Here is a 21,179-nt window from a genome sequence, read left to right as displayed (position 1 = left end):
ACTGTTAAATCAAATCCTTATACATGCTTCTATGGGGTTTCCGTTTAGTTAAGGAAATTGAACCAAAAGAAGTATTAATCGGCGAACAAAACCAAATGAAAAAGAATAACAAGAACTCAAATCCAGATGAGCAGTGACTGGATCCACTCAAAAACAAATTCAGATCTACACTCAGAGATTCAACAAGCACTCAGTAAAAACGAAAGGAAGAAGCAAATCTAAGAATTCAGCTAATTCAGACAATGTAGATCTCAAAATTAAACGACTACAGATCTTAAAACTATACTGGAAATAGAACAACATAACAGAATTTAGAAATGAAATGAAGAGAAGAAATGAACTTAGGTGAGCTGGGAATACCTCCAAACACTCATAGATCCTAGCAAAGTAATCTAGATCTTATAGAATAACGAAGATTGATCAGATGAGCTCTGATCCGGTGGGATCAATCAACAATATCAAAACAAAGAATGCATATTAGGAAGCAGTCTCAAATCCTGGGCATGATCGGAGCTTCGATGAAGGATGATCGCTGGCTAGAAGATGAAGAGAATGAATTGCATCCGCCACTCTCTGTTCCTCTCTGCTTCATTTGCAACCTCACCTGGTCAGTTTATATCTGACCGTCAAGTGGCTAGGATTTGGAGAAATTTTTTCTCCAGGACATGTGTCCATCGAGATTTGATTTCTGTCTCATTGTAATAAATCTGTCACTCTCATATCCCATTATAATAAATCTATCATCCTATAATTAACTGGATATTGTATATGGAGACCACATTTAATACTCGACCTCCTCCGCACAGTTATTTATTCACATGACATATGTTCGAATTATACTAGATTAGACGTCTATCCGTGCTGATTGAGATGTCTGATTAAAAAAAACAAGTCATTTTACAAAAATTGATCTTCATTCAAAGAAATTGTACAAAACATGACCTCCATTCTTAGCAATCGTGTGACCGGTAAACAAAATGGTAAAACTGTGCCACTTAGTTCGTTATTTTGTTGCTCAAACCATCATTTACTTTAAAATTTAAAATAATGTCAAAAAGTCCCATTTTTATTTGAATAAATTAACGAGGTATCTTAAACTTTCATAGCATTAAATTTAAATATATTAACAACTAACGATCTCTATCGGACTCTCACATTAGTATATATTATATAACCTTGACTTCCAACATGCAGCTTTCTACATATATAATTTCCACATTCAAATAATTAAAGAAAATTAGTCATCACGCATACATATTATTTCAAGGAATAGTGTAACACTTCTTTACTCTAGTTCTTAATAGCCGAGACTGTTTCAGTTTAGTTTGAGGGAGCTGAAGCATGAGTCGAGAGTCGACAGTTGGTAATCGGTAGCATGGAGTAACCCGAAGTTGGGAGATGTCGGGAGTTGGCCAATGAACGTAGCTTGGAGTAGCTGGGAATCGGACACCAAACATAGCCTAGAGTCGGAAGTAGCTGGAAATCGACCACCGAGCGGTAGCCATGAGTCGTCAGAAGTCGGCGACCGAGTGTAGCCGGGAGTCATCCTTGGTGACCAGACAACTGTAGCTCCGAGACAACTAATTGTAATTTAGATTTTAGTTAAGTAGAACAATTTGTTTACATGACATCATTGACAGTATTATCTATTTCACGCGGTATTAAGAACATTTACATCAATTTTTCTATAATATCCTTAAAGTTTCGGATAAACCATCTATTTTATTAAATTTAGATAATTATTTTTCACTACATATTATATTAACTACTCTAAAATTTTCATGATCTTTATTTTTATTATTATTTTTATCTCTCTTCTATTATTTTATTATTTTTCTCTCTCGTTATATAATATTTGTTTTTCATTACCCAATTTATTTCCTTTATTTTTCAAATTAAATGATATTTTAATGTTTAGGGAATGAATTTAATTCCCTAAATTTAGAAATTAAAAATACTATTCATAAAATATAAATTTAAGGAATAAATAAGGTAATTAATGTAAAAAAAATGTCTATAAAATTTAAGATAAATTTTATATTTAGTACGCTGATATAGATATTTAAGTAAAATGGTACTATTCAACGAGAAAAACTAGATTAACAAAATGATTATGATAAGTAATTTGAGAGAGTTTGTCGACTATTCATGCATAGTATGATAAAATAGTCAATTCATCTATTTTAGTGGTGATTGCGTAAAAAAGTGAGTATATTCATTGTAGGTAGGTATTTTTTTATTATCTATTCTTAGGTTATGTGAATAAATATAAATTACTTTGTTAGTTTATAGTCGACCGCTAAGTTGCTAGGAGTTAGAAGAATTTATTTCTCCCCGGCATGTGCCTATTTAAATTTGATCTCTCCCAGTGTAAGCAATCTGTCACCCTCATATCTCTTGAAATTTGATTATGTTTCATTATAATAAATCTATTCTCCTCTAATTAACTAGAAACTATATACAGAGACCAATTTGAATCACGACTTCCTTTACACAATCATTTATTCACATGACATATATTCGAATTACACTAGATTAGACATCTATTCGTGCTGATTGAGATGTCTGAGTAAAAAAAAAAACCAAGACATTATACAAAAATTGATTTCTATTCAAAGAAATAGTACAAAACCTCCATTCTTAGCAATCGTGTGACCGGTAAACAAAATGGTAAAATTGAATCACTTAGTTCATTATTTTGTTGCTCAAACCACCATTTAATTTAAAATATAAAATTATGTCAAAAAGTCTCATTTTTATTTGAATAAATTAACATGATATCTTAAACTTTCATAGCAATAAATTTAAAGATATTAACAACTAAATATCTCTATCTATATAATATAACCTATAGTTTCAATGTTCAAATAATTAAAGAAAATTAATTTAGTCATCACGCGTACATATTATTTCTAAAGTATAATATATGAATAAGTATAAATTAGTAGCATATAGATTTATAAATTAGATTTAGTGTGTCAGGCTAATACAGTAGTATAATGTAACAACAAAAATAAATATAATATTTTATCTTAGCCAAAAAAATATCCAAAAATATGTAATAAAAGCTTTTCCACTTAATCCTAAAATATAAAATTAAAGAATACATATTATTTATATAATAAAAAATTACTAATAACTTTTAAAATAATTTTGAATGTAAAAAATAATTAAATATTAACATAATTTAATTTTAAATTTTGCTAAAGTTAATTATTTAAACATCTAAATTATTAATTATATATTATGACAAACAACTAATAATGAAGAACCTAGTTAAAAGTTCAACTAAAGATTTCAATAACAAAATTTAATTTAATATTTAAACCGATTTGGTAGGGTGCGCCCGGCCTATATAATAGTGCAACATATAGGCGACGCATAAGAACCCCAATAGCAAGCTATTGTTATGGGCCCTCCCCAATCAAAAATTAATTTAATATCATAGTGAACCAATGGTCCACGTATCAGATATTAAACTGATAAGAACAGATACTACACTTGATCTTAGCCAAAAGGCCGAGAAAGGTATGAGTTGTTGTGGTGCACATCACTTTCTTTTATCTTCTCTTTCTCAATGTACGTAGAGTAAACTTTCAATATGGGACTAAAGTCAGCTATCGTTCACATCTACAATCACTGCAGACGAGCAGACGTCTGCTTAGCTATGGCTTGATGGCCGCGAGAAACGAAGAGTCTCACATCTCGAAGAAACAAAGACGCTCTCACTGCCACTCTACGAAATCGGGAAAGCAAGCTGCGTGATTTTTGCTTCTTAAAAAAAACAACAAAGTTAGGGTTTCTTCTTCTTTTCCCTAGCCGCGCATAGCTTGACTCTGCAACTCTCCCCATTACCTGCCTTGAAGATGGTAGTCTTCCCTTTCTCTGACGAAGACACCTTTCGGTGTAATTCCCTGATTCGCTTGGCTCGTCATCCGCCGCCGCCTCTCTTCCAGTGCCAGTCCTGCGAGTTCATTGGGTTCCGTTATTTCATCTGCTACCGGCGGCATCAATGAGACAACCTAGCGGCTCTCGAGGCATCCTTCTCTTGGCGGTAGCTACTGGAGAGTCCGTGTTCCTTAGGGACTAAAATGAGGTATGGTTCTCATCCTAGTCTCGGTTGGGATATTATAGTATCTGGAATTACGAAAATTTTAATTATCTATAAGTTGATGCATGCTTTTGAAATTTCTGCTGGCGCACTGTTACGTGACACAATCCACTACTCCATCTGCTACTCATCATCTGCTGCCGGCGGACCAAGATCTCTGGATGAACTGCTTTTGAAGTTATTTCCCCAAAATTTAAAGGTGGTTCTTCCAATCACATTTGTTACAAAGTGTCAGACTTTTCCTTGTCTGTTTGTTTTTCTTTCTTTTACCAAGATGTATGCAAACTCCATTCCTACTTCCTAGTGTTTTAATTCGTGTGAATAAAATTAATTAGAAAGCATATCTCTGTAGTCAGAAACTTAGTTCTTTTTGATAATTCATGGGGAAGGAGAATCTATGAATTGCTTAACAGCGGGAATAAATCTGTGTGTAGTAGTTGCATTTTTTAGACAGTTTGGGTGTATTTTTTGGTGATAGTGTTGCCTCTGACGCTTTGATATCTACAGCCTACGGTCACTCTATGCTATTTGATGAACAAGATAATTAATTACTGCCTCAGGGCTTTGGTGGTCAAGCACTCTAGCGGCTAATCAAACACTTCAAGTTTGAATTCCAAGTACGACATATTGCGGGATATTCTTCCTCTAATAGGATGATGATTAATCTAAGAACATTGATAAACGTGAGCATTTTCCAATTTACTTTGCGGACATTTGAATACCTGGTATAAAAAAAAACGAACAAGATATCCAAGACAAGTGGCATTCAGACATCCTACTACATGCATGTGGCGGTGACACTTGTCAGCATTAGTGAAGGCAGTTATGTATGGCAGTTACTTGAATTCTGTAGCCGTGGCGGTGACACCTATCATCATTAGTGAAGGCAGTTATGTATGACAGTTACTTGAATTCTGTAGCCATTGTTGTAATGCATTTCGTTTATATGAGCCATGAGTTGTACAAGGCATGGACATTTAGAAGTGATGAGCCTTCTTGTGTGTAAGCTATTTGCAGATTTTTCCTTGTATTGTAAATTATCGTGTTAGTGCAAGGTTGGGCAGTGTACCCCGTTAATTGTGTGTTGCTTTTGTTTCTGCCTATGCACGCTTGGTTCTTGCTAGTTATATTCCTTGAAAACATAATCAAGCACAAGACATCAAAAATTGGCTTGGCGTGCGAGTGTACTTGCACAAGCGTGGGAATTCTGCAATAATCCGTTGTGTTGCATAACCCTGTGACAGTTGGTATCAGAGACAAGTTGTGGTTGTTGTCGTTGACGTTGCAAACATACAGTCATGGCAAAAGATTCTAGCAATTCGTTTTCAAGTATCAATGCGGTGTGTGATCGCATTCTGGAACTTGAATTGAGAATGCGATGTGTGGAAGGATTACTCGGTGCTCCCTCGGGGTGCCCAACAGAATCGCTGTGGCAACAAGTTGAGGGCTTGTTGTGTTCTATTGAAAGCAATGTTGGTTCTGTTGCAGAACTAACGGAATTCGTGAAAAGGTGGACAACTTTTTTGGGGGAAGATTTCAAATCCAAGGTGGGAGGATTCGAGCTTGAGATGAATTTGTTGAAGAAGGTGGTCGGGGTTGGGGTCGACTATGAATGCCTCTTCTTCTTCATCAAAATTCAAAGTCCTTGAACCGAAGGCATTCTCAGGAACCCGTAAATTGTTGATAATTTTCAGCCATGGTTTCAATTAATTACTTAGCTTCTATAAGAGTCTTGTTAACCAATGCACCACCACTAGCAGCATCAATCAAACTTCTATCCATATTCAACAACCCCTCATAGAAATATTGAATAAGCAACTGCTCACTTATTTGGTGTTGTGGACAACTAGCACATAACCTTTTGAATCTCTCCCAATACTGATAGAGTATCTCACCATTAGCTTGTTGGATTCCACTGATGCTTTTTTTGAATGCATTTGTTCTAGAGGCGGGGAAAAATTAAACATTCTTCGCATAACATTCCTACTAGTGATCATACTTGAAAGGAGATAATATAACCAATCTTTAGCAATATCAACCAGAGAAAATGGTAAGGCCCTGAGCTTAACCACCTCCTTTGAAACTCCATGAGGTTTCATTGTGGAAAAAACCATATGAAACTCTTCCATATGCCTATTGGGACCTTCACCCGTAAATCCATGAAACTTAGGAAGCAAATGAATAATCCCTGATCTAAGCTCAAACTCCACCTCCAATTCTAGATACTGGATGCATAGAGGTTGGTTTGAACCATCAGATGATGCCAAATCCCTCAGTGTTTGATTGCTATTTCATGCCATTCTTCTCCCAGAACTCAAACTTTCAGAACTATTATCAGAAACAAGGATGGATGACAGTTCCCTTTTAGCCCTGCGGTGTGCACAAGTTCTTTAAATCTCTGAATCAAAAGGAATCAATTTACCGCTAGAATTCATGGAGCTTCTAGTCATAAACTGCACTTACATAGCGGCTGCCAAGAAACACAAACAAAGTAACAACAATGCAACAGTTATCAATCAAAGAGCTGCAACCCACTCAAAGGCCTCCGGCAACGGCGCCGAATTTGATAACCAACAATCGTGTCGCAAGAAAATGGAATAAAATATTGTTAGACGTTGCATCAGTTGCATCGTTGGGAAGATGAAGGGGTGTCGATCCTTCATCTTCCTCCATTGAAAGCTAGCCATCAATGCATCGGTTGGTAACCGATGTTTTACTAGCTATATAAGATGGTGTCAAAGAGCAATCGTGATCGGGGGTGAAGAGCGAGCGAGCGCTGTGGAGGTGATCAGAGAGCTTTGCGAGGAGATCGGCGAGCAGAGGGAACACCCAGAGGCTGGGATTTGGTTCGTGGAAGAGTTCGAGAAGGTTCCGTGTGGTGATCTTCTCGGCGACAGAAGCAGCGACGTCTCCGGCGGGTCTTCAGTTGCGACTTCGGGAGATCACTGTAAGTGATTATAATTACCGCATTATTTCGCTTTAGTTTTCGTGCTCTCAAAATTACCAACAATGGTATCAGAGCATGCATGGTTTTGAAAGCATGGAAATCGACGCGAAAACGCTCGCGTTTTTTCTTCTTCTGTCGCGAAGAAGAAGATGAACAGTAACACTGTTCATCAATTGAATCGATTGGTTAATCGATTCAAAATCACGAACAGTGCGCATTTTTTTTGTTTTAATCGATTGTTCAATCGATTCAAATATTTGAATCGATTGAATAAGGAATTAAATCGATTCAATTGACGGCACAGTGCCTCACTCATGTGTTGAATCGATTCGTGAATCTATTGGAGGAAAAAAAATCGCACACAGTAATTTAATCGATCCAAGAATCTCAATTGATTCAAAAATCGTGCACAGTGATTTAATCGATTGTTCAATCGATTAAAGAAAAAAAAACGGTATGTACAGTGCTCGCTTTTGACGAAGTATATCGTTCGTTTTCTTGCATGCATGAACAGAAGTGCACAGTGAAAAAAAAAACAAAAAAAAACGTGTATAAAATAAAGAAAAAGGTGCATGTTTTTTTATTCACGTACATGAACAGCAGAGATTAATTAAATATATTTATTAATTAATTAAAATACATATAGAAATGTATTATTAATTAATAAAGAAATATTTAATTAATTTATGGTTCAATTTATTGAAAATGGAACCAGACCAACTTAGCCGATCAAACCCAGGTCTGATTTAAATTATTAATTGATTTAAGCAAAGCAAATTGATTCAATGATACCTAAAGCTGGTTCAAATTTTTTGTTGGTTTAACCAGCTCGGTTTATTATTGAATTAATTAGGGTGATCTTGATTACAGAAATTGGGCTGATCAAATATGACCGGATTAGTTCCGTTGTGTCAGATTTGATCAGAAACATTAGATTTGTTCTAATGAGTCAGACTTAATCCAATGGGCAATTGGACGAATCAAACGAACCTAAGTTTGATTAATAAGTCTGTGATTGACTCAAATGGGCTTAAACAATAACAGAACATAGGTCCAATTATATTAGTTCTAATGAAGACAATAGATTAAGCTTAAGATTAGGATTCCTGATCAACCAATCCAATGTGTCAATCACATGAGACTCCCCAAAATAAGAAAATTTGTTTTTCTTAATTGCTTGTGTATTCTGTATATTTTGTTCTATATGCGGGAATTGAATTTGACCGATTTTTGTTACTGGTCAGTCGATTTTGTACTGACATCATGATTTTCAATTTCAGATACAAAGAATGATATACACGATGACTGGTCGCTATGTACGACAACATGAGCTGTGGGAGGAGATCAAGAAGATGGAATATGACCCGGATCACGGAGTCGATAGGCTTATTGGTCAGCTCGATTGGTTGTTCTGGAATCTTGAGCAAGAAGGTATCCAGTCCAGGAAACAGAAAGAAGATGGTATCTGGTTTATTCATTATCGGAACATCTAAGGCAGATAGCATTCCAACTTTGGGATGATTCTGATGGGCATATCTCATATTCAGAGATGTGAAGACAGTTGCTTCATTTAGAATGGGGTCCTGATGAATCTGAAGAGAATCCAGATCCCGAAAATATGGACCTCGAAGAATCAGAGGAGGATCCAGAAATGGATTCTGAAGATTTTGAGGAGGATCCAAATCCCGAAGAATCTGAAGATGATCCGGAAATGAAACTCGAAGAATTTGAAGAGGATCCCGAGGAGGATCTAGAGATGGATCCAGAAGAATCAGAGGAGGATCCTCAAGAGTGTATAGAAGATCCAGAAATGGATCTGATGGATACATCTAAGGCTGATCCACCCATCATAGAATCCGGGATGAACGGGATGCAATTACCCACTGCTCTAGCATTTATCCTAGTGGGAGTAGTGCTAGCTTATCTAGTCTATAAGTGTTCTGTTTACTGTCGTTATGTACGAACAGTGTTAGCTCATCTAGTTTTGAGTCATGTAATAATTTCTGTTGTTTTGTACGAACAGAATTATATAATAAAAGTTATGTTATATGTTGACTAACTTGGAAATTATTAGTTCATTTCATGATATGATTAGTTCATATATCCATATGATTAGTTCATATGAAAAATAATTCGTTCATTAGATGAGATGTGTGCAATAAAATTGATCAATGTTGATTAGATTAGAACATACAAATGATGAGTGGAAATAATGTTATCACTTTATTTTGTAAACTAATTCTAATTTACACTGAGTCAATGATTAATTGCACATATATGAATTACACTGAAATAATAAATAATTTATTTATTTATGTAGATCATGGCAACTAAAAACATCATAGCTGAACTCAATAAGGGTGAGAAATTATATGGGAATAACTACAAAATTTGGCACATCAAGATACAATATGTTCTTGAGGAACAAGAAGTTCTAGAGGCTGTAAACCAAATTATTGAGGAACCGGTTGATGGTTCTTCAGCACAGCACAGACGTGACCTTGATGCCTATAAGGCATGGAAAAGGAAGGACTCCATTGCTAAGGGAATATTGATTAGTTCAATGGTGGATGACCTGGTGTTTGAATATGAGACATTACCATTGGCTCATGCTGTATGGGTAGCCCTTAGAGAGAAGTACAGTGGAGTCAGTCTGAGTAAGCTCCGTCAGCTAACTATCAAGTTTGATAGTTATAAAAAGCACTCGAATGTTACCATGGCCCAACATCTCAGGGAGATGGGTAACATGATTCGAGAGCTTAAGACTGCTGGTTATATGTTGATCGATGAACAACAGGTTCAGACAGTTATCTGTTCCCTTCCTGATTCTTGGGAAACGATGAAACAGAACTTGACCCATAGCGAGAGTATCAAGACTTTCACTAATGTCTCACGCCATGTGAAACTTGAGGCGGAGAGGATTGAATCCGCAAGGATTTCGGGTCAAGCTTTTGTAGTTGAAGGTTCTGGTTCCAAGAATAAGAACAAGTGGTTTAAGAAAGGAAAGGGGAAAGGAAAGGAAGCTAATGCTGTTGCTGCGAAAAACCAAATCAAGAAGAAAGGAAAGAAATATGGACAAAAACCTAAGAGCAGGTTGACTTGCTTCAACTGTGGTAAGAAGGGTCATTTTGCTCGGAATTGTACTGAGCCTAAAACGGTAGATCCATTTTTGTCTTCTTTCCACGAGCGATATGTTGCAAGTACAGTGTTGTTAGCTGATTCGTATCCTTTGTGGATTGTAGATTCAGGAGCAACGAACCACGTAGCTCGTGATCGAGCTACATATGTGGAGTACCGTCGGGTACCAGCTGGCAACAAATGGATATATGTAGGAAACAATACAAGAATTGAAGTCAAAGGAATTGGCACTTACAAGCTCAACCTACATGGTGGAGGCACCTTGTTTTTACATGATGTCCTATACGTTTCTGAGATTCAACGGAATCTGGTTTCCGTTATTTGTCTTCTTGATTTAAGTTACAATGTAAATTTTTATAGCCGTTGTGTGGAACTTCGAATTAACTCTGTGTTAATTGGATATGGTTATATAACAAATGATTTTATGGTTCTTGATGTAGAACCAAATAATAATAGTTGCTTTTCAAACATTACTTTTACTAGTAATGCTGATGTTAATGATGAAATTTGGCATGCTAGATTGGGACATATAGGACAAGAACGAATGAATAGATTAGCTAAGGAGGGTCTTTTAGGCACTCATGCTAAAATTAACTTGTCTATATGTGAGCATTGTTTTGTGGGAAAGACGACTAGAAAACCATTTGGTAAGGCTATTAGGGCTGAATCACCATTGCAATTAATTCATTTGGATATTTGTGGTTCAATGAATGTGAAGGCTAGAAATGGGAGTTCTTATTTCATTACATTTATCGATGACTTCACACTTTTTGGTCATGTGTATTTGATTTCTCACAAATCTGAAGCATTGGATTGCTTTATTCATTACTTGAACGAAGTTGAGAATCAATTGGAACCTAAGGTTAAAACCTTGCTCACTGACCATGGAGGAGAATATTTGTCTAATCAGTTCAAGACAATGTGTAATGAGAAAGAGATTATTAGATAGCTAACTATCCCTGGAACTCCACAGTAAAATGGGGTTGCTGAAAGAAGAAATAGGACTCTTCTTGAAATGGTTAGATCTATGATGGAACAGGCTAATTTGTCAATCTCCTTTTGGGGAGATGCATTATTAGTTGCGACCTATATACTTAACAAAGTGCCTTCAAAGTCAGTTCCATCTACCCCACATGAACGTTGGATAGGCAGAAAGCCGGATTTGAGTAATCTGAGACCTTGGGGGTCAGCAGCCTACGTTCATGATAAGACTCACGAATATGGAAAATTAGGACCCAGAGGTAAGAAGTGTATCTTTATAAGGTACTCTGAGACTTCTAAGGGTTATGTTTTTATTGGTGAACGACAAGATTGAACCAACTTTGAAATAGAGTCAAGAGATGCTACTTTTCTAGAAACTGAGTTCCCAATACGAGGTGAAGTTGATAAGACAATTCCTCTATATGAGATAGAGGAGGAGGATAATGTTCCTTTATCAACAGATCTGGAGATGCCTGAATCTAGTCAACCGAGTGGGAGTAATTTGCCACTGAATGAGTCAGTTTCTCAACAGTCTAACCTTCGAAGAAGTAGTCGTCAGATTATTCCTCGGAGAAGGTTTGATATTGAGAATGAGGCATTGATGGTTCTCCCAGTCGACGATGAGGAACCTCGAACAGTTGAGGAAGCTTTGAGAAGCTCAGTTAGAAAAGAATGGAAAATTGCAATGGATGAAGAAATGGAGTCAAAGAGAAAGAATCAAGTTTGGGATTTAGTCGATCTTCCTCCGGACCGAAGGGCTATTGGTAATAAGTGGATTCTCAAAGTAAAGAGGAAAGCAGATGGATCGATTAATCGATACAAAGATCGATTAGTTGCAAAAGGATATACCCAAATAGAGGGTATTGACTTTGAAGAGACGTTCTCCCCAGTTGTAAAGTTTCTGTCAATACGTGTCATTCTAGCTAACGTAGCACAATATGACATGGAATTACATCAGATGGATGTAAAAACGGCTTTCCTTAATGGTAATCTTGACGAAAAAATATATATGGTACAACTAGAAGATTATGTTGCTGAAGGTCAAGAGAAAAGAGTATGTAGACTTCGGAAGTCTATATATGGGCTAAAGCAAGCGTCAAGACAATGGAACATAAGATTTAATGAAGTAATATTGTCTTATGGTTTCGAAATGATCAATGAGGATCATTGTGTTTACCTATAAAAGAAAAAGGAAAGCTTGTCATTTTATCATTATATATTAATGATATGCTAATAGCTGGAAGCGACATAAAGTGTGTGATAGAAGTCAAAAGTTGGCTTTTCATCACAATTTGACATAATAGATATGGGAGAAACATAGTACATCTTAGGAGTAAAGATCGTTAAAGACCGATCAAAGAGGCTTTTGGGTTTGTCTCAAGAAGCTTATATCACTAAGATGCTACAACACTTCAATATGTCAGATTGCAACATTGAACAGACGCCTATAGCGAAAGGTACTATCTTGAGCAAAAGTATGTATCCCAAGACTCCTGAGGAAATAGTCGAAATGAAGAAGAAACCATATGCCAATGCCATTGGTAGTTTGATGTACACTATGTTGTGTGCCCGTCCCGATATAAGCTATGTTGTTGGCTTAGTTAGTCGTTTTTAGTCAAACACAGAATCGAGACACTGGAAAGCGGTGAAGAGGATATTCAGATATCTTAAAGGAACAGCTGATTATTGTCTCTGTTTCCCAAGATCAGATATGAGCCTTAGTGGCTACTCAACTGCAGAGTGGGCAAGGGACCTTGATGACAGGAAATCCACATTTGGCTATGTCTTCTTGCTGAATGGTGGCGCCATCTCATGGAACAGCAAGAAGCAGACTTGTGTAGCCTTGTCGACAATGGAAGCTGAGTATGTGGCTTGTGCAGCGGCAGTGCAAGAGGCTGTCTGGCTAAGAAGGTTCCTGAAGCATCTGAGGATTGCTGAGGATAGTAGGAGTCCTGTTACTGTGTACTGTGACAGTCAAGCTGCGATAGCTTTTTCCAGGATCCCAAATACCACAGCAAAGGCAAGCATATAAAAATTACGTATAATTTTGTCAGAGATATTGTTGACAAGAAAAAGATTATTCTTGAGTACATTCCTACACAGAATATCCTTGCTGATCCTTTTACTAAGCCATTGACTAAAGAGTCATTTCATGGGCATGTGAAGTCTTTGGGACTTCGAAGAATGTAACAATTGTAAAGACATTTTGATAAATGAAAAATACCATGATCTATTCAGTGTATATGTCTCGGTTACATTCGAATAAAAGTCTCGATAAGCATGTTGACAGATTGAGATTGGTCCACTCACATGGACAATCAACTCTATTTGTTAAGTACAAATAGGGGTAGGACCGTTGCTTATGGGACGGCTTATGTAGTTGTGAATAGAGACATACACATAAGTTAAGGTCGCCTTGACATTTGTGTCAAGATGAGATCATTTGTGTAATGATTGAAGTAAATGCACCCACCATTTATTGAATCTGCTTGAGGCCATATTAGAATTCATATGTTGAATTCAGGATTAGACATTGGGAATGTCTAGATCGAAATCTGTACGATGTTAAATTTTGGAAAAAATATGCATTTTTTTTTTGGAAAAGAGAATAATATCGTTGCATGTGATTCATACCACATGTGCTATGGCGACAAGAAGGGTAGTAGGAGAATGGATCTCTGTTTCTCTACTATGTGAGACCCTAGAGATTATAAGTTAATCTCGATTTTGCCCTAAGTGACTATTTAGCTGTCTACTTGAAGTTTTGATCAGTGTCTGCTACTTTAGCATGTTTCCTATTGGCTATGGATGATTCGGTCTATGGAGCATAACTAGGAAAGCGACTGATTAGAATGAATGAATTCTAGCTAAAAAGAAAGGTTAAGATTGATTTACATCTGTGACATTTATTCACTGCTACCGGTTACATTTTTAATTCAGTACATAAAATGTAATTGCGAATAATTTGTTTGATTGGAGATATTGAACATGCTCTTGACATAAGGTCAATATGAGGGATTAGAGATGTTTATAATGATGTAAAAAATTTAATCTGGGGTAAAAGCAAGTCATTTATGTCTTTGATTCGTTCTATGGACATTTATGTCTCTGATTTGTTCTATGGAGCAGCTAAGTCAGGTGTGACAATCTTCTTAGCAATTGAATGCTCACTGTGCTTGCTGTCGCACAAACCATTTTTCCTAATGTATAGAATGGATGTTCTTATTTGGTCTTTGTTACTAAATTCTGCTCTGGTCTTCGTGACTGGATCCTCATAAAGTCAACGTGACTTATTTGGTCTTTGTGACTAAATTTTGCTCTGGTCTTCATGACTTGATCCTCATAAAGTCTTCGTGACTTATTTGGTCTTTGTGACTAAATTTTGCTCTGGTCTTCGTGACTTGATCCTCATAAAGTCTACGTGACTTATTTAGTCTTTGTGACTAATTTCGTACTAGTCTTCGTGACATGATCATCTTGTAGTCTATGTGATTGACATGGTCTACGTGACTATATGGATTGACTTGGACGAGTGGGAGATGTTAGACGTTGCATCAGTTGCAATGTGGGGAAGATGAAGGGGTGTCGATCCTTCATCTTCCTCCATTGAAAGCTAGTCATCAAAGCATCGATTGGTAGCCGATGTTTTGCTAGCTATATAAGATGGCGTCCAAGTGGAATCGTGATCGGGGGTGAAGAACGAACGAGCGCTGTGGAGGTGATCAGAGAGCTTTGCGAGGAGATCGGCGAGCAGAGGGAACACCCAGAGGATGGGATTTGGTTTGTGGAAGAGTTCGAGACGGTTCCGTGTGGTGATCTTCTCGGCGACAGAAGTAGCGACGTCTCCGGCGGGTCTTCAGTTGCGACTTCGGGAGATCACTGTAAGTGACTATAATTACCGCATTATTTCGCTTTAGTTTTCATGCTCTCAAAATTACCAACAAATATATCTTAGAATCTACCCTTAACTAGCATAGTGAAAGGTAACCCAAGTTCATATCCCAAACACCTAATAAAAGTGTTATAACTGTTAAATCAAATCTTTATACATGCTTCTATGGGGTTTCCGTTTCGTTAAGGAAAATGAACCAAAAGCAGCATTAATCGGCGAAGAAAACCAAATGAAAAAGAATAACAGGAACTCAAATCCAGATGAGCAGTGATTGGATCCAATCAAAAACATATTCAGATCTATACTCAGAGATTCAACAAGCACTCAGTAAAAACGAAAGGAAGTAGCAGATCTAAGAATTCAGCTAACTTAGACAATGTAGATCTCAAAATTAAACGGCTACAGATCTTAAAACTATACTAGAAATAGAACATAACAGAATTTTGAAATGAAATGAAATGAAGAGAAGAAATGGACTCAGGTGAGCTGGGAATACCTCCAAGCACTCATAGATCCTAGCAAAGTAATCTAGATCTTATAGAATATTGAAGATTGATCAGATGAGCTCTAATCTGGTGGGATCAATCAGCAGTATCAGAACAAAGAATGCACAGCAGGAAGCACTCTCAAATCCTGGGCATGATCGGAGCTTCGACGAAGGATGATCGCTGGCTAGAAGATGAAGAGAACGGATTGAATCCACCACTCTCTATTCCTCTCTGCTTCATCTACTACCTCACCTGGTCAGTTTATAGCTGACTGTCAAGTGGCAAGGATTTGGAGAAATTTTTTATCCAGGGCATGTCCATCAAGATTTGATTTATGTCTCATTGGAATAAATTTGTTACTCTCATATCCAATTATAAAAAATTTGTCATCCTATAATTAATTAGATACTGTATGTTGAGACCACATTGAATACTTGACCTCCTCCGTACAGTTATTTATTCACATGACATATGTTCAAATTATACTAGATTAGACGTCTATCCGTGCTAATTGGGATGTCTGATTAAAAAAAAAATCCAAGACATTGTACAAAAATTGATCATCATTCTAAGAAATGGTACAAAACCTGACATCCACTCTTAGCAATCGTTGGTAAACAAAATGGTAAAACTGAACCACTTAGTTCATTATTTTGTTGCCCAAACCACCATTTACTTTAAATTTTAAAATATTGTCAAAAAGTCTCATTTTTATTTGAATAAATTAACGAGGTATCTTAAACTTTCATAGCATTAAATTTAAAGATATTAACAACTAACGATCTCAATCAGACTCTCACATGGGTATATATTATATAACCTTGACTACCAACATGCAGCTTTCTACAGATTTAATTTTCACGTTCAAATAATTAAAGATAAATTAGTCATCACGCGTACATATTATTTCAAGGAATAATGTAACACTTCTTTACTCTAGTTCTTTATAGTTGAGACTGTTTCAGTTTAGTTTGAGGGTGCCGAAGCATGAGTCGAGAGTCGACAGTCTATAATCGGCAGCATGGAGTAACCCGAAGTTGGGAGTTGTCGGGAGTTGGCCAACGAATGTAGCTTGGAGTAGTTGGGAATCAGACACCAAACGTAGCCTAGAGTCGGAAGTAGCTGGAAATCGACCACCGAGCGTAGCCAAGAGTCGTCAGAACTCGGCCACCGAGTGTAGCCGCGCGGGAGTCATCCTTGGTTGACCCGACACGCCATCTCGATTCAACCCCCCCAACCCACCCCCCCGCCCCCCCAACAACTGTTGCCCCGAGACAACTAATTGTAATTTAGACTTTAGTTACGTAGAACAATTTGCTTACATGACATTATTGACAGTATTATCTATTTCACGCAGTATTAAAAACATATACATCAATTTTTCTATAATATCCCTAAAATTTCAGATAAACCATTTATTTTATTAAATTTAGATAATTATTTTTCACTACACATTATATTAACTACTCTAAAATTTTCATGATCTTTATTTTTTTATTATTAGTTTTATCTCTCTTCTATTTTTTTTATTATTTTTCTCTCTCGTTATATAATATTTGTTTTTCATTACCCAATTCATTTCATTTATTTTTTCAAATTAATTGATATTTTAATGGTTAGGGAATGAATTTAATTCCCTAAATTTAGAAATTAAAAGTACTATTCATAAACTATAAATTTAAGGAATAAATAGGGTAATTAATGTAAAAAAATGTATATAAAATTTAAGATAAATTTTATATTTAGTACGCTGACATAGATATTTAAGTAAAATGGTACTAATGATTATTTCATGTACCAAACTATTTCATTTTGGTAAAAAGAAAGTCATGTTCAACTTATACCTTAAATTCAATCAGAAAAACAAGATTAACAAAATGATTATGATAAGTAATTTAAGAGAGTTATTCATGCATAGTCTAATAAAATAGTCAATTAATCTATTTTAGTGGTCATTGCAATAAAAAGTGAGTATTTTTATTGTAGGTATTTTTTATTATCTATTCTTAAGTTACGTGAGTAAAGATAAATTCATTTGTTAGTTTATATTCGACCGTTAAGTTGCTAGGAGTTAGAAGAATTTTTTTCTCCAAGGCATTTGCCCATTTAAATTTGATCTCTCTTATTGTAAGGGATCTGTCACCCTCATATCTCTTGAAATTTAATTATGTTTCATTATAATAAATCTATTCTCCTCTAATTAACTAGAAACTATATACAGAGACCACTTTGAATTATTCGACTTCATTTACACAATCATTTATTCACATGACATATGTTCGAATTATGCTAGATTAGACGTCTATCTGTGCTGATTGAGATGTCTGAGTAAAAAAAACCCAAGACATTATACAAATATTGATCTCCATTCAAAGAAATGGTACAAAACCTGACCTCCATTCTTAACAATCGTGTGACCGGTAAACAAAATGGTAAAACAAAACCACTTAGTTCATTATTTTGTTGCTCAAACCACCATTTAGTTTAAAATTTAAAATAATGTCAAAAAGTCTCATTTTCATTTGAATAAATTAACGTGGTATCTAAACTTTCTAGCATTAAATTTAAAGATATTAACAACTAAGGATCTCTATCCATCGCACTCTCATATGGGTATATATAATATAACCTTGACTTCCAACATGTAGAGATAAATTTCACCTTCAAATAATTAAAGAAAATTAGTTTAGTCATCATGCGTACATATTATTTCTATAATACTATAATATATGAATAAGTATAAATTAGTAGCATATAGATTTATAAATTAGATTTAGCGTGTCAGGCTAATACAGTAGTAAATGTAACAATAAAAATAAATATAACACTTTATCTTAGCCAAAAAAAAAATATGTATAGAGGCTTTTCCACTCAATCCAAAAATATAAAATTAAAGAATACATATTATTTATATAATAAAAAATTATTAATAAATTTTAAAATAAGTATGAATGTAAAAATAAAAAATTATTAACATAATTTAATTTTAAATTTTACTAAAATTAATTATTTAAAAATCTAAATTATTAATTAAATATCATGATAAAAAAATATAATGAAGAACTATTGATTTGAATAACAAAATCAAATATTTAAAATAACTTGGTAGGGTGCGCCAGGCCTATATAATAGTGCAACATATAGGCGCGCGTAAGAACCCCAATAGCAAGCTATTGTTATGGGCCCTCCCCAATCAAAAATTAATTTAATATCATAGTGAACCAATGGTCCACGTATCAGATATTAAACTGATAAGAACAGATACTACACTTGATCTTAGCCAAAAGGCCGAGAAAGGTATGAGTTGTTGTGGTGCACATCACTTTTTTTTATCTTCTCTTTCTCAATGTACGTAGAGAAAACTTTCAATGTGGGACTAAAGTCAGTTATCGTTCACATCTACAATCACTGCAGACGAGCAGACGTCTGCTTAGCTATGGCTTGATGGCCGCGAGAAACGAAGAGTCTCACATCTCGAAGAAACAAAGACGCTCTCACTGCCACTCTACGAAATCGGGAAAGCAAGCTGCGTGATTTTTGCTTCTTAAAAAAAACAACAAAGTTAGGGTTTCTTCTTCTTTTCCCTAGCCGCGCATAGCTTGACTCTGCAACCCTCCCCATTACCTGCCTTGAAGATGGTAGTCTTCCCTTTCTCTGACGAAGACACCTTTCGGTGTAATTCCCTGATTCGCTTGGCTCGTCATCCGCCGCCGCCTCTCTTCCAGTGCCAGTCCTGCGAGTTCATTGGGTTCCGTTATTTCATCTGCTACCGGCGGCATCAATGCGACAACCTAGCGGCTCTCGAGGCATCCTTGTCTTGGTGGTAGCTACTGGAGAGTCCGTGTTCCTTAGGGACTAAAATGAGGTATGGTTCCTTAGAGTATGGTTCTCATCCTAGTTTCGGTTGGGATATTATAGTATCTGGTATTACGAAAATTTTAATTATCTATAAGTTGATGCATGCTTTTGAAATTTGACAGCTGCTTTTAAATTTCTGCTGGCGCACTGTTACGTGACACAATCCACTACTCCATCTGCTACTCATCATCTGCTGCCGGCGGACCAAGATCTCTGGATGAACTGCTTTTGAAGTTATTTCCCCAAAATTTAAAGGTGGTTCTTCCAATCACATTTGTTACAAAGTGTCAGACTTTTCCTTGTCTGTTTGCTTTTCTTTCTTTTACCAAGGTGTATGCAAACTCCATTCCTACTTCCTAGTGTTTTAATTCGTGTGAATAAAATTAATTAGAAAGCATGTCTCTGTAGTCAGAAACTATGAATTGCTTAACAGCGGGAATAAATCTGTGTCCCTTAGGGGATTGTAGTAGTTGCATTTTTTAGACAGTTTGGGTGTATTTTTTGGTGATAGTGTTGCCTCTGACGCTTTGATATCTACAGCCTACGGTCACTTTATGCTATTTGATGAACAAGATAATTAATTACTGCCTCAGGGCTTTGGTGGTCAAGCACTCTAGCGGCTAATCAAACACTTCAAGTTTGAATCCCAACTACGGCATATTGCAAGGTATTCTTCCTCTAATAGAATGATGGTTAATCAAGAACATTGATAAAGGTGAGCATTTTCCAATTTACTTTGTGAACATTTGATTTTTGAATACTTGGTATAAAATAAAATGAACAAGATAACCAAGACAAGTGGCATTCGGACATCCTACTACATGCATGTGGCGGTGACACTTGTCAGCATTAATGAAGGCAGTTATGTTTGACGATTGAATTCTGTAGCCGTGGCGGTGACACCTGTCATCATTAGTGAAGGCAACTATGTATGACGGTTACTTGAATTCTGTAGTCGTTGTTGTAATGCATTTCGTTTATATGAGTCATGAGCTGTGCAAGGCATGGACATTTAGAAGTGATGAGCCTTCTTGTGTGTAAGTCATTTGCAGATTTTTCCTTGTATTGTAAACTATCGTGTTGGTGCAAGGTTAGGCAGCGTAGCCCGTAATTGTGTGTTGCTTTTGTTTCTGCATATGCATGCTTGGTTCTTGCTAGTTATATTCCTTGAAAACATAATCAAGCACAAGACATCAAAAATTGGTTTGGCGTGCGAGTGTACTTGCACAAGCGTGGGAAATCTACAATAATTCCTTGTGTTGCATAACCCTGTGACAGTTGGTATCAGAGACAAGTTGTGGTTGTTGTCGTTGATGTTGCAAACATACATTCATCGCAAAAGATTCTAGCAATTCGTATTCAAGTATCAATGCGGTGTGTGATCGCATTCTGGAACTTGAAATGGGATTGCGACGTGTGGAAGGATTACATGGTGCTCCCTCGGGGCACCCAACAGAATCGCTGTGGCAACAAGTTGAGGGATTGTTGTGTTTTGTTGAAAGCAATGTTGGTTCTGTTGCAGAACTAACAGAATTCGTGGATAAGTGGACAACGTCTTTGGGGGAAGATTTCAAATCCAAGGTGGGAGGATTCGAGCTTGAGATGAATTTGTTGAAGAAGGCGGTCGGGGTTGGGGTCGACTATGAATGCCTCTTCTTCTTCATCAAAATTCAAAGTCCTTGAACCGAAGGCATTCTCAAGAACCCATAGTGCCAAGGAACTCAAAAATTTCTTGTGGAATATGGAGACTTATTTTATGCTACC

The 21,179-nt window shown here is 36.2% G+C and overlaps 1 long non-coding RNA gene and 2 other non-coding genes across 3 annotated transcripts; 1 reads left to right on the top strand and 2 right to left on the bottom strand.

Moving 5' to 3' along the window:
- Positions 1 to 3,335: 3,335 nt before the first annotated feature.
- Positions 3,336 to 3,532, bottom strand: LOC122018154. The gene has a single exon (XR_006121618.1). It is a non-coding gene; the product is annotated as a U2 spliceosomal RNA (small nuclear RNA).
- Positions 3,533 to 18,662: 15,130 nt separating this feature from the next.
- Positions 18,663 to 18,858, bottom strand: LOC122018158. The gene has a single exon (XR_006121622.1). It is a non-coding gene; the product is annotated as a U2 spliceosomal RNA (small nuclear RNA).
- A 99-nt stretch (positions 18,859 to 18,957) lies between these two features.
- Positions 18,958 to 20,435, top strand: LOC122017515. The gene is made up of 3 exons (XR_006121388.1): positions 18,958 to 19,422; positions 19,538 to 19,670; positions 20,009 to 20,435. It is a non-coding gene; the product is annotated as an uncharacterized LOC122017515 (long non-coding RNA).
- The last annotated feature ends 744 nt before the right edge of the window (positions 20,436 to 21,179 follow it).

The sequence above is a fragment of the Zingiber officinale genome, chromosome 8B (genome assembly GCF_018446385.1).
Source record: "Zingiber officinale cultivar Zhangliang chromosome 8B, Zo_v1.1, whole genome shotgun sequence".
Taxonomy (NCBI): domain Eukaryota; kingdom Viridiplantae; phylum Streptophyta; class Magnoliopsida; order Zingiberales; family Zingiberaceae; genus Zingiber; species Zingiber officinale.
The sequence above is the reverse complement of the archived record's forward strand: the minus strand, read 5'-3'. Positions and strand labels throughout refer to the sequence as shown.